This window comes from Balaenoptera acutorostrata, chromosome 3 (genome assembly GCF_949987535.1).
Source record: "Balaenoptera acutorostrata chromosome 3, mBalAcu1.1, whole genome shotgun sequence".
NCBI lineage: Eukaryota > Metazoa > Chordata > Mammalia > Artiodactyla > Balaenopteridae > Balaenoptera > Balaenoptera acutorostrata.
This window is the reverse complement of record NC_080066.1, coordinates 41,635,228-41,649,213: the sequence shown is the minus strand read 5'-3', so window position 1 is coordinate 41,649,213 and position 13,986 is coordinate 41,635,228. Positions and strand designations below refer to the sequence as shown.

The window sequence follows — 13,986 nt, the reverse complement described above, 5'->3', positions numbered from 1 at the left end:
GCCAAGGAGATAAATAAGAAACATAACTCTTTTTCGCTATTATTTTTTTTTTCTTACCCTGCACAGTAATATATATATATAATAACAAGAAAACAAATCTTATTACTAAAGTAATTACAATAAATAAAAAATAACCGAGAGTAGAGCTTAAGAAAGGGGGCATGTCACGGGAGTGATTGCAACACGATTTTTAAAATTTAATTTACTAGCGCCAGTCTCACTGTTCTGTTGATGCCTTGCATAGGAGATTGTGTCTAATTAGAGAATGTTGTTATTGCTCTTTGAATACACGCGCCCCTATCTGACTTGTACCTTGGGTCTTTAAAGGGGAAATTTGGCTCGAGGAATTCCTCAAGAAATTTCCTTGTTGGCAGCCCTATGTTGAGAACAGCAGCATTTTGCATGCTAAGTTGTATAATCTTCTAAACTTGGGAACTGCAAAGAATTGCATGGCATCTTTCCCTCTGACCACAGATAATCTCCCCCTTAATCACCCAAATAGATGGGTATTTACCCTGTCATTTGTGAATTTCTGAGTAGAGGTCACAGTGCATCCCCTAGTAAAATGTGCTGGTGCTGACCAGTTCTTAGAGTTAAAATGTTTTTTTGTTGTAGCCAATCTAATTTTATCTGAAATCAATTTATATCCCTTTGTTATTGTATGGTCCAGAGTGGAAATGGGGAACAGTTATTTTTCTTCATTAATTATGGCTATTATCTCATTTATGATAGCCATCTTTCCAAGTCCTTTTGGCATTTGAATCACTTTTCTTCTTTAACCTAAGTCCTTTTATGGGCTGCACTTAGTATCTTTTAACTATAATGTAATTGTCACTGTTTGGTTTTCTTAGCCTTCTTCAAGTTACTCTTGGGTGTGGAAGGCAGATTAGGGCACGGCATAATAGCTTTATCATGCCTCTTAGCGTCATTCTTCAACATCAACGTCACAACAACAGCAGTCACATTTATTAATCCATTATGTGTGCATGTGATCTTCTAACTTATTCTGGCTGATTGGTCTTAGTCATCCACACAGTTGAAATCCAGGAAAAATGAACAGTTTAAACACGTAATATACCACCTCCTCTCTCAACCATCACTGCTACCACCATCATCCCTACAAACACAGCCAACATCAATGATAAGAAGATGACAAATATATTGAGCATTTAACATGTGTTTGACAATGCTAAACATTTTACATGCATTATCTCTTTTAATCTTCACAAAAATCCTCTGTGATAAGTACTACCAGTATGACTTAATCATGACAAAACTAATGTTTTAGGAGCCAAAGGGCATACAGAACACAGATAATAAATGAGTGAAGAGGGTGTAGAATCTAGGTTTCTGTACGAATGTGTGTGTGTGTGTGTGTGTGATTCTAGAACCTGCCTACTTACCACTACGTTATACATTAAATCGAAAGTTAAGAAATCCTATAATGTTAGCATTGGAAAGGCTCTTGCATTTCAACAAATCTAACCCTGCTCTCACTTTATAGAAGAGAAAAAAGATGCCTAGTCAGGTTCAGTAGGTTTTTAAATCCATACAATTTTAGAGCTGAGTTTACAGGCTAGGCCTAAAACTTCCCCCACTGAATGGCCATTTCATGCTAAGATAATGCATTTGCAACCTATGCGGACATTCATTAATAACCTTATGCGTAATCTTATGACATTTAGGCATGTAAAGCAAAGGTAAGTACTTTCTTAAGGCAGAGAACGCATAGAGTTTTGCACAGAAAAGGACAAAATGCTAGAACTCCCTCGGCCTGCCTAAGATGGCATCCCAGAAATGATGAGACAACAAAGGGAGTTTAAAAAGGGGAAGCAGAAGTTTCTTGGAAGAAAAATGAAGGTTTTTTTCAGGCCAACATTTCTCAAACTGGGTCTGAAAGACACTAGCAGATTGGTGCTAATAGATGTTTCATAAAATAGGGTGTTATGGTTGGAAAACATATTACAAATTTCATGTAAAAAGGTTTCTTTGTTGCAGAACCTACCAGTTCTACTGGAATATTAACATGCATGGAGACTATCCAATAGGGGATAAATTACATGGCATTTACTGAATTTATTCAAACAGGGTCAGTTTTGTTGATATATACGTAGAAGACCTAGAGGAGTATTAGTTATCCTTCAACTTGGGAAGTGTGGCTCCAGGCTTTTAACTGAGATGCAGACATAAAATTAAGCTTATTACTTACAAAGAAGCATATTAGCATAGTGGCTGAGAACATGCATTCTGGAGCTGGATTGCTTGGGTTTGCCACTTACTGGCTGTGTGATCTTGGACAAGGAACTTTCATAGGTTGGATTATGTGGGAAACATATTCTGAGATGGAGATTTGCTACAGGAGGTTTATTGTAGCGTGTTCTTGTGAATAACACCTGTGAGGGAACGGGGGTAGCTGGATTAGGACTAGGGTAGAGTTGAATTGTGATGCAGTTATTACAGAAGCCTCAGATGGTGAATGGGAAACTCTACAGCTGGGGTAGCCTTTGAATATCCTGAGTTAAAGCAAGTGGACTGAGCCTTTCCTTTGTGTACCTGACTAATGACCAGTCACTGAATGTGGACTGCCTCTGGGGAGTGGGTGCAACCTTGGGCAAAGGAGATCCCTTTGCCTGAGGTCAATTCCTAGAGGAGGTGCTCAACCATGAACCAGTAGCCAACAGCAGCTGAGAAATGAGTTTTTCAGTCCTAGAGGGGTACTCTGAGGGACACACCACAGTATCCACTGTGCTTCACTTTTCTCATCTGTAAAATGGGCAAAATAGTTGTACCTTCTTAATAAGATCATTTTGAGTTAAAAGAGTTGTACAATGTGCCTAATATTTACTAGGGCTAAACAAGTGTTAAAATAATTAAGATAACAAATAATACTTAAGATACATACCAGTAGTTTATCATGGAATTCATAGTTAGAGTTAAGCCCATGAAAACCAAAAGAAAAAAAAGAGAATATATTTTTTACTCCTAGTGAATTAAAAACAATTTTAGTCCCTCTATGTTATCATATATTCACACCAGTGGGCCTCTGTATAGCTTTCTTAGGTTGGGACAAAAAGGCATCTTCTGGTGTGTTCTTTCCCTAATAATGTAGGTCTCTGTGATGAGAGCATTCTACTTCAGAAGGCATTCCCTTGGATAGTTCATGTATTAGGCAAACAACAAACAAAAGCAAAAAACAATTTAAACCAGACCAAGAACTAAGTTGAATAGAGATTACTAGATATTGACTAGTACCTAGGAAGTTGATTGTGGTGTTGACTTGATCTAAAAGGAACTACATCCATGGAAGGGATGGCCTATCCTAAAATGATGTCCAGAGATTTGATACTAGATAAGCTGAGGTCTTTCTCTAAGTGCAGTGTTAAGTAAAAATGTCCAAAGCTCGGGCTGAACTTTCCAATGTCAGGGCAAAGAATTACAGTGTTTGAAGTCCTGATTAGGCTGGGCCTCTCTCCAGGAGACTGCAGCACATTAAAGCACATCATTTGTGGTAGTAATTCTGGAGATTCAGACAGCAAGACTCCCTTCAACAGTAATCAAGGCCATTGAAGTCCATCTGATCTAATGTGGGGCAGACTTTTAAAAAAATGGAATACGACATCTAGCTATTAATCTAGCCATCTTGACAGTGAATTATTGGGTGTTCTAACTCAGTGGTTTTGGCCAGTGAGAGACTTAGCATATGATGCATGCAATATAATGGATATTCTCTGGAAAAAAAAAAAACTTATTCTCCTTGGGTAGGTCATTTAAAGGTGATTAATAGCATAATATATGTATATATATATATATATATATATATATATATATATATATATATCTGGAAGAGTTCAGAATTATTGGTTCAACCATTTAAAGTCATTGAATAGCATAAAATAGCACATATATATCCACACTATATATATATGTGTGTGTATCTGGAAAAGTATTCAGAATTACTTGATTTAACCCAGGATTCCATTCTACTGATAAAAAAAAAAAAAAGCTTGGAGATATGATGTTACTTATAAAAGTTTACCCAGTTCTCCAGCATAGATAAGGTCAAGTCAAAAGACAATTGACTTGGCTTCCCTGGTGGCGCAGTGGTTGAGAATCTGCCTGCCAATGCAGGGGACACGGGTTCGGGCCCTGGTCTGGGAAGATCCCACATGCCGCGGAGCAACTGGGCCCGTGGGCCACAACTGCTGAGCCTGCGCGTCTGGAGCCTGTGCTCCGCAACAAGAGAGGCCGCGGCAGTGAGAGGCCCGCGCACCGCGATGAAGAGTGGCCCCCGCTTGCCACAACTAGAGAAAGCCCTCGCACAGAAACGAAGACCCAACAGAGCCAAAACTAAATAAATAAATAAATTTATAAAAAAAAAAAAAAAAAAAAAAAAAAAAAGACAATTGACTTCTATTCTACTGATATTTCCATGAATGTAATTTCTCTCCGACAAACATCTTATTCCTAATGGATTAATTCACAGAGGAGGATAGTGTGAATTATAGATGAATACATTTCTGTGACTTAATCATTCAACCATGGAATATTAAGGAACTTAGCACTTAGTCCAGCTTCCCATCTCGTGTTTGATATTCCTTTACGGCCTTCCTGCCGTGTAGCCAAACATTCTGTGCTTTAGCAGGTCCGTAGTGTATGAACTTATTTTATCTCATGGGAATTTATATAATTGCTATATTCCTTTAGCAAGTCATCTCTTGAACCATGCTAAAATATCTCTCCTTGAAACTTCTGTCCTCGATGCCATGTAGAATAAGCTGAATCAATCCTCTTCAGACCTTTACCTAATTGAAAACTGCCCTCACATCACTCCCATGAGGCTTCCTTTCTCCAGGGTAAGCATCTTTAGTTCCTTCTAGTTCTCCTGTGATGTGTGTTTTTATTCTTCCGCTATCCTGACTACTCTCTGAATTACCTCACTCATTAATTCACTAAAAGTTTATTGAACATCCGGTAAACCTGTGATGTAACAATGAGCAGAGTAAGCTGTTCATGGTGTAGAGGTGGAAAAAGACAATTAAACACAGTATAATTCAGTGTTAGAAGTGATCTGATAGCTGTTAGCTGTAGGGATGCTCAGAGAAAGGGTGCGTAACTTAATCTCGGGGTCAGGGACAACTTCCTTTGGCATCTACATTGAGAGCTGAAGGAAGAGTTAGCCAGGAGCAAAGCATGTGTGGGACAGTAGAGGTAGGAGGGTGTGAGAGCTTTCTACAGGAGAAGCCAACATGCTTAGAGTCTAGGAATATCTAGATCTCTATTACGGTGGGATTTCCAGATAACCACCATTATCATTCTGAAAACCCAGCTGCTATTAAAGAAGTCTGAAGCATGAAGCCTTAAGGTCTTTTGATGGCCTAATCATATTGCTAACTCACTTTCAACTTAGTGTCAAGTAGAGTCTCCAACTCCTTTTTTATACTAATTGCCGTTAGCATGAATGTTTCCAGCTACAACACTGTGTAGTGGATCTGGATGGACCAAGTGCTTGAACTCACACTTATTCCAGTTTCATCTGATTAGATTCCATTCTTATGAAACCACTTTGGATCTTGAACCTGTCATCCATTTCATTTGCCTCTGTTCTAACTTACATGGAGCCTTCAGTGCCGACAAGAGTTTCTTTTATCTTTTTACCAGCTATTGATACATCTGTTGAACTTGAGTGAATACATATCACCCAAAACATAGATCCATTTAGTTATGATCATTCAATCACATTCTAATCTATTTGAGTGCTGCCATTGAACCTATCTTTCTTTACATAACGTGCAAGTGTATCTTGAGAGACTCTTGCAAATTCCTCACTGAAGGCCTGTTAAACTCTGTCTCCTTACCTAATAACCTGTCAAAGTGTGAAATGAAGTTGGGCTGGCACAGCTGGAATAATTTCCTAAGTTGTTCTTGGTGATAGGCTCTGGTTTCTATGATTTCTGCTTCCTTTTCTGGGCAGCCCCAAACTTTCCTGTTAAAGTGTCCCAGAAGTTTGCTGAAGATCAGTGTCAGGCTTGCTGACTTCATCTGCCATTTTCTCCTTTTCACAAATGGAAGGGCACTTGTCCATCTTCGGTTTTGTTCAGAATTCTCCATAGATCACTGCCATTGTCTCAGGCTAAAGGTGGGCTCAGCCAGAGCCTTTGAAAAGTGAAGAGGAGACCTCAGCTCCTCTTGACTTAGGGTAGCTCAAACTTCTTAAAGGCATCTCTAGGTGCTGCAGTTATTTGTTTTCCTTGTCCCCAGAACAGACCATGCACTATGCTTTGTCAGGATGATTATTTAGTCTAAGGGCATGAGAGCTGCAATTCTTTTGACCTTAGGTCACTGAACTGAATGATACACATGGGTCAAAAGCATTGTGGCTTCAGGTATTTTAATCTAGAAAATTCTTTATTTTACTTCTATTGACTTAATGCTCTTTAGTACCAATAGAGCTCCTTCTTGGATACGATTAGATCATAGACTGTAAAGATTGTCTGAACATTTTTTTTGATGTGTGACACGTTATAAAATATATGTCCTGCATATCTTAGGCACTTTTTAACATGAAAATGTTGACCACATGTGATTTACCTTGAGGGAGGTAAACAGCAAAATTCCAGACCATTAATATAACTTGGGAAGCAAGTTAAAATCAATGATTAAAGTCATCGTGTGAGAGATTTTTTTCTACTAAAAGTGTTTCCTACTCCAATTAAAATTCTGGTAATTTATATCAATGATTTAAAAATGTGGTTGATCATCAGAATGCCTTGAGGAGCTTTCTAAAAGCACAGAGTCCAGGGTCACCCCTTTAGAGTTTCTGATTTCTGATTCAGGAAGCATAGGTAGGGCCTAGGAGTTTGTGTTTTTAATAAATTAGATAATTCTGAAAATAGGTCAATAGTATGCTACTTGTCCATATAACCTTTGTGACGGTCATACTATCAGAGGATTATGGAGAGAGGTTATGAGTATGGACATATAAACATGTGGGTGTGTGTGAGAGAGAGAGAGAGAGAACGGAAACATAAAAATAATACATATGAAGAGAACTCACCAAAAGAGACAGGAAGAAGCCATCTCCATGTGAGAGGCAGCAAACATTTTTTTCAAAGCATCCACTAGAGGTGAATTTGACCACATCTCTAGTATCCAGTAGAACATATGTAGCAGAACACATGTAGTAGAAAATAGGAGCCAATATAGAAATAAAGCTAAGACTTTGTACTTAGAGCTTGAACATTGAAGATTTGTAAACATAAAGACTGAGAAATCTCTGAAGTTAATGTCAAAGACCTCATATAAGAGAATATCAGTTTTGCCACAGGTGGGTGGGGGACAAATCAGCATGGGGTCTGAAAAAGTTCAGTGGACAGTCTAAGGCCAACTTCAGCTTCACCGAAGAAGGGGATTCTGAGAGATCCAGGACAAAGAAAATCTCCTTAACCAGATCTGTCAAAGCATTTTACTTATTCCTTTGGAAAACTGTCTGGAAGTCATCTTAATCAGAGAACTATATCATTGTGTGTGTGTGTGTGTGTGTGTGTGTGTGTGTGTGTGTGTATTAGATCATAGATTGTAAAGGATGCCTGAGCATTTTTTTTTTTAATTTATATAATTTCTTTTAAGGAATAGTAAATTATCCAAAAATGGGAATGAAATAATGCTTACAAATTAGTTGTATCCCATATATAAAGATACAACACAATATAGAACACAAAATCAAAATTTATATCATGCCAAACATAAAGATTCTAAAAGAGTTTTGTTGAAGTATAGAAGTAATTCATTTGTTAACAGAAGTCATAATTTTTTTTAATTCAAACAGAAAGTCACAAAAATTATAATCATCCTCATCAATTTACTCAGTCCCATGTAATTATTTTTTTTTTATCTTGATCTTTTGTTAGCACTTTTATGAATTCATCAGTTTTCCACTGGAGTTCTGAACATGCTTATTCATTCAGTTCAGCAGTATAGTCAGTTACCAGAAACCTGTACTTGTCAGAGTCTTTTCCATGAATTCCTTGAAGATGAAACCCTTTTATAGGAACATTTTTGCAAAAGCATCAGAGTACACCGAGAACTGTCTGTAAATGACAAAAGACTTAAAAATGACCACGGTTAAAGATGCCTGAGCATTTTTGATAGTGACATGTTATGAAAAATGTATCCTGTATATCTTAGGCAGTTTTTGGCTGTTATATATATATATATATATATATATATATATATATATATATATATATATATATATGTATGTATACACACACACACACACATATACATATATATATATATATTTTACAACATTGTATACCTTCCTTTAGTCCTAATTAAAAGGATTCCTTCAGGTAACTTCAACCTCAGCCAGCTAGACCAACTGACAACTGAAGCCTCAGATATGGTGGCCAGAGCAAGCAGTGGGAATAAGTTATACCCCTGCTAAACGCGGCCTGAAGGAGGCCTGTTCTGCTCGGAGAATGCAATACAATATAAATGCACACGTCAGTTGAAATCCTCATGGATCCCGTACTAAAGCTGCCCAAGTGGGGCTACTCAGTTATTTATTTTGTCTGTTTTGCTATGTTCTTTGTATTTATTTTATTTACTTTGGGTCACATGGTGATCATTTAATGAAAGAAATGTACTTCATGTTTTCCTTGTCACTGTATTACTCTGTTTTCGACTGAATTGATAAATCCTTCCTGGGGTAGACACTCCATAGAAATATTTTTCATGGGAAGGAGGAAAAAGAGGAACAGTTCATGGAATGAAATTATAAAAGCTTCCTTTTATAAGCGTGATGACAAATGTGCTAGACCTTTTTGTAATATCCATAACCAAGAAACAGAAATTGTACAGGGACGAATATTAGTATCTTTCATAAGATATTTTCATACATACTGGAGGTCATTAATTGGGCAATATTTCTATGAGTTTCAAACCAGGACATCTCCAGAGTCCTAAATGACATTTCCAGCTTTATACTGCCATTCAGTATCTTTTAGTTTGTTTTATTTTATTTTTTCAATACATGTTAAACATTTACACCCACAATTTATTATAAAATATGCTCTGCAATTTTTGTGCATGGTTTTAAGAAAACCCCCATTAGCATTTAGCAAGGGTGACCATTCATATGGTTTTGACAATTTACACCAGTTTTCCAGGGCAATCCCTGTTTATACCTGATTTCCCAGTGTGATTATTCAACAGTATACCTTTTTACTCTCAAAAGTACGGATGACATATTTTGTGGCCACATAAAAGGGGCTAAAAGAGTCACAACTTACTAGACTTTAGCATTGGCAGTTTCTGCATTTGATTGGACCAATTCTTACTAGCTGAATCTTCTCTAAGAATTGAAACTCACATTCCTAAACTTTCCTTGGGATCCAAACATGGTGAACATAATAATAGAAGTTGGCAAAGCATAAGGACAAAGACCTTCTCCCTTTTCCCTTCTTATTCCTGACCTTATAGACAGAAGTAAAATACAAAATAGGAGGGGTCTGAAATACTCCAGGGATCTCTGTCCTCCATTTTATGGGTGATGATACTGGGATCCAGTGTTGCCAGTAGCCATTGGATGGCTTGTCCCCTAGACCAGCATACTTTTCAATTCTATCCGCATAAAAGGGGTCCTAGATAAACTCATTAAAAGGGAGGGATCTGAAAAACTGAGCTAACATGAAGGTAGAATTGTCCACAAATCCAAATGAAACTCTGGGCATTTGGAACTCTCATCAAGGGCAGCTTTGGGTAGAAAACTGTACAACAGAGTCTGACAAAGAGGAAGCTTTTGGTGCCCCTCGGTGCCAACAGCAATACCTTGGCTTGAGGGGCCATATCCATTACGATTAAGTACCTCAAAGTAGGCGGAAAATGTTAAAGAGAAATACTCTAGGGAAGGTCAGATCCAAATCTTCCTTTTAACATTCTCCATTTTCCTTCTCATCTTTTTTCTATATACACTGAGTCCTTTAACTGCTATACTTGGAAATAATCTACTGCTTAGTGTCCTGTTCAGGGACAATGTTGAGTAGAAGATACACCTTGTGTTTTTAATATGTTCTTAATTGTTGTTCAATGCATTGATTTGAATTCTACCTTTTCTCTGAGAAAACGAAGCAAGAGAAAATCTGAAATGGGGAAGATTATGACTAGAACTAAGGACTCATATATTCACCATAGGCATTGCCACTCATGAGGATCGGTTAACAGCAGAGTTCACAGAATAACATCTGAAGGTCTTCAAGAGTACTTTGGATTCCTACCTGCCTGGGATGTTAGGGATGAACTAAGTCTTTCTAAAAGCAGCAAGGTGCTTTTTTTTTTTTTACATTTTTTTTTTTTACATTTTTTTTTTACATTTTTAAATTTTTAATTTTTTATTGAAGTATAATTGATTTACAATGTTTCAGACATGCAACAAAGTGATTCAGTTATACATACACGCACATATATGTGTGTATATATATATTCTTTTTTCAGATTATTTTCCCTTATAGGTTATTACTAAGCATTGAATATAGTTCCCTGGACTATACAGTAGGTCCTTGTTTTTTATCTATATAGTAGCGTGTATCTGTTAATCCCAAATTCCTAATTGATTCCTCTTCCCCTTTGGTAACCACTAGTTTTTTTCTATGTCTGTGAGTCTATTTCTGTTTTGTAAATAAGTTCATTTGTATCATTTTTTAAAATTCCACATATAAGTGATATCATATGATATTTGTCTTTCTCTGACTTACTTCACTTAGTATGATAATCTCTAGGTCCATCCATATTGCTGCAAATGGCATTATTTCATTCTTTTTTTATGGCTGAAAAATATTCCATTGTGTGTGTGTGTGTGTGTGTGTGTGTGTGTGTGTGTGTGTATACACACATATAAAACAACTTTATCCATTCATCTGTCAATGGACATTCAGCTTGAATGAAGCCCTTTCTTGCCTTGTGATTAAATGACTTTGCACATTTGGTGGCTCATGTTCTCAGTGATCACTGAAAGAAAAAAGCGTAATTGAAAGGTTTATCTTCCTGATTTTCTTAGTGTATTCCAGAGCAGGTGGTCTCAGAGAATGAAGCCATGGACAAGTGAAGACTGAGAAACAGAACAGACCTAGGAGGGGAACTATGGCTGCTGACTTCACAGAGGGTTAAGTGTCCTTCTGCTTCACTGTGCCCCCTCACAAAGGCATTGCCAAGGGTACTCATTTCCTGGGTCACTAGGTCGTAAGAACCTTAGTTCTGGAATAGAAGGCAGGGTAGTCTCTTTTGGGAGGTTTCTGTCGTACTCCAGAGCCATGGGAAAACAGACATGTACTTGTATCTCTAGTGCTGGCTTAAAACATGTCAAACTTGGGAGCTTTGACTCTGCCTTCCTCCAGGGCCAGCCTTGTGACAGAGCTGTATGGAGTGGGTCTATTCTACCCCACTGAAATTGAAAAAAAATTCTAAAACTTTACCTTGGCAATATATGCATGATAAATAGAAAAGAGTAAGACAGCTGTGATTTTTCTTTGAAAGTAAAAGTTTAAAAAAATGCATTGAGCATAATAGACTGTCAACCACACTATCAAACTGAAAATTATAGCTGGACTCAGCAGACTTACAACGTAAATTTGACAGATAGGGCAACAGCCAAGTGTTGCACAAATGCTGCCTGGGATCATAACTTCAGTTCATCTCTGAGGAATCAACATGAAAGGTTTACTCTCCCAGATACTCATAGCCCTATAATTTCAGGGTCTGTTCTCACTATGTGGGTGAATACAACCTTGAACTATGTCTACATTTTTCATTTTATTTCAGGCAAATGAATTCCTCACAGGACATGTTGTTTGTGCAATCAGACATCCTTCTTATCATTGCCTTTGCGCTTTGCTGCGAATAATGCCAAGATATCCAGAGATATAAATAAAATGGAACCTAAGAAAAATCCATGTTGCAACAAATAGCAGTACTGACTTTGATGAATATTCTTTACTCTTGCCCACACTGACCTGGAGTTCAGTCAGCTCTTTAGCCTTGAATGACTGAGTTTGGGGTTGCTTTTCTGGGAGATCAGTACAATGAAATCTAGCCTATTTTGATTCCAGCATTTCTTTCTTGGAAATAGAGTGTCTGCTTTGACTTACCAAATCTTGGAATTTGTAAGACTCTGAAAACTAAAGCATAATATTTACGTTGTTGTATACTGGGAGAGTGCCCACAAAATGCAAGTCATTATTTCAGTGCAGAGGTTTTAGTTGTGATATATTGGATTTTCTTGACTCAGGATTTGCTCAGCACCCCAAGGTGGAATTTAGGGATTGAAGAAACGTATATATATATATATATATATATATATATATATATATATATATATATATATAGTGTTTTTTTTTTTCAAGTGCTAGACACTGGTCTAGGTCTTAGGGAAGCACAGACATAATCTAGTCCTAAAAAGCACATAATCAAGCTTGAGAGACAGACCCAGAAGAGCTAATCATTAATAACCACACATCATAATACACATTTTAATGACTGCATCAGTAAGTTGTTGTGGAAGCAGAAAAGAGGCACATAGAATTAATTTTGTTTAAGAGGAACAACAGAAGTATCACAGGCAGTAATTAGGGTTTCAAGCTGGACTTTGAAAGAATAAGGATTTTATAGGATTTGTGAGGAAGTAAGGTTGGATTATAGTTTAACTTCGAGTTACATATTTTTGAAAAAGGATTCTTTTATTTTTTAATTTTTTTATTGAAGTATAGTTGACTTACAACGTTGTGTTAGTTTCAGGTATACAGCAAAGTGATTCAGTTTTATATATATATAATATATATATATATATTCTTTTTCAGATTATTTTCCATTATAGGTTATCATAAGATATTGAATATAGTTCCCTGTGCTATACAGTAAGTCCTTGTTATTTATCTATTTTATATATAGTAGTGTGTATCTGTTAATCCCAAGCTCCTAATTTATTCCCCCCACCCTTTCCCTTTTGGTAACTATAAGTTTGTTTTCTATGTCTGTGAATCTATTTCTGTTAAAAAAGGACTCAATGTCAGTGTTTATTATGTGACAGGAATAGTGCTAGACATTTAATATTATAGAAGCCTATTTAATTATGATGACAACCCTATGGGGAGGTAATATTAAAATCCTCTATGCAGGTAAGGAAATTGAGACCCAGAGAGGTTAAGTTACTCCAGGTCACCCAGCTACCAAGTAGTGAAGCTGGGATTTGAACCTGGTCTGTCTGCCTCCAGCATCCCAGTTTGTAATGACAGCTCTACAATGAAGACAAAGTTATTTCACTCAACATATTTAAATTTTCAGTATTTTAATGGGACCTATTTGCTTATAAACCGTGAGACCCTGCTATGAACCTACTTGCCTGAACTGGGCCTGACACAGAGTCAGCACAGTTGGTGTCCGACTTGGACTCTGCGACTCTCAGTTTCAGTGTCAGCTTCACTACTCAAGTGATCTTGGAAAAGTTACAAAAAACCAAGTAGCCCTGTCTCCTAGTCTGTAAAATGAATATAACAATTCCTCCATTATGCAGTATTTGGTAGGATGAAAGGAAATGACACATGTGGATGGCTTAGCACAGTGCTGGCACATAATGGGTCATTCATGAAGGTACTGGTTACCATATATTTACATTTCTGAGTAATTTGCGACCTAGCAATTCCAACTCTCCCCATCTTTACATCAAGGCCATGCTCAAAGTTTGCTTTCTACTCAGGATTAGAAAGTAAAACAACTGCATGTAAAACTTTCTGTAACTCAGACTGACTTTCTTCCTAATTAGTATTAGCTAATAAGATTTTGTTTTACTTTATTACTAATCCTGGGTGTTTATGTGGTGTCTGACAAGCCATAGGAACCCACATGCATTTTATCTTATTTTAATTTAATTTTACTTTATTTTATTTTTTATTCAATGTTTTTAAACTAAAAAAAAGAAAAAAAGTTCACACATTT

General features: G+C 36.9%; 1 protein-coding gene across 1 annotated transcript in view; it reads left to right on the top strand.

Moving 5' to 3' along the window:
* Nucleotides 1–13,986, top strand: part of AGBL1 (AGBL carboxypeptidase 1) — a 520,708-nt gene that overhangs the window by 283,787 nt on the left and 222,935 nt on the right. The gene's annotated exons all lie outside the window — the stretch shown is intronic.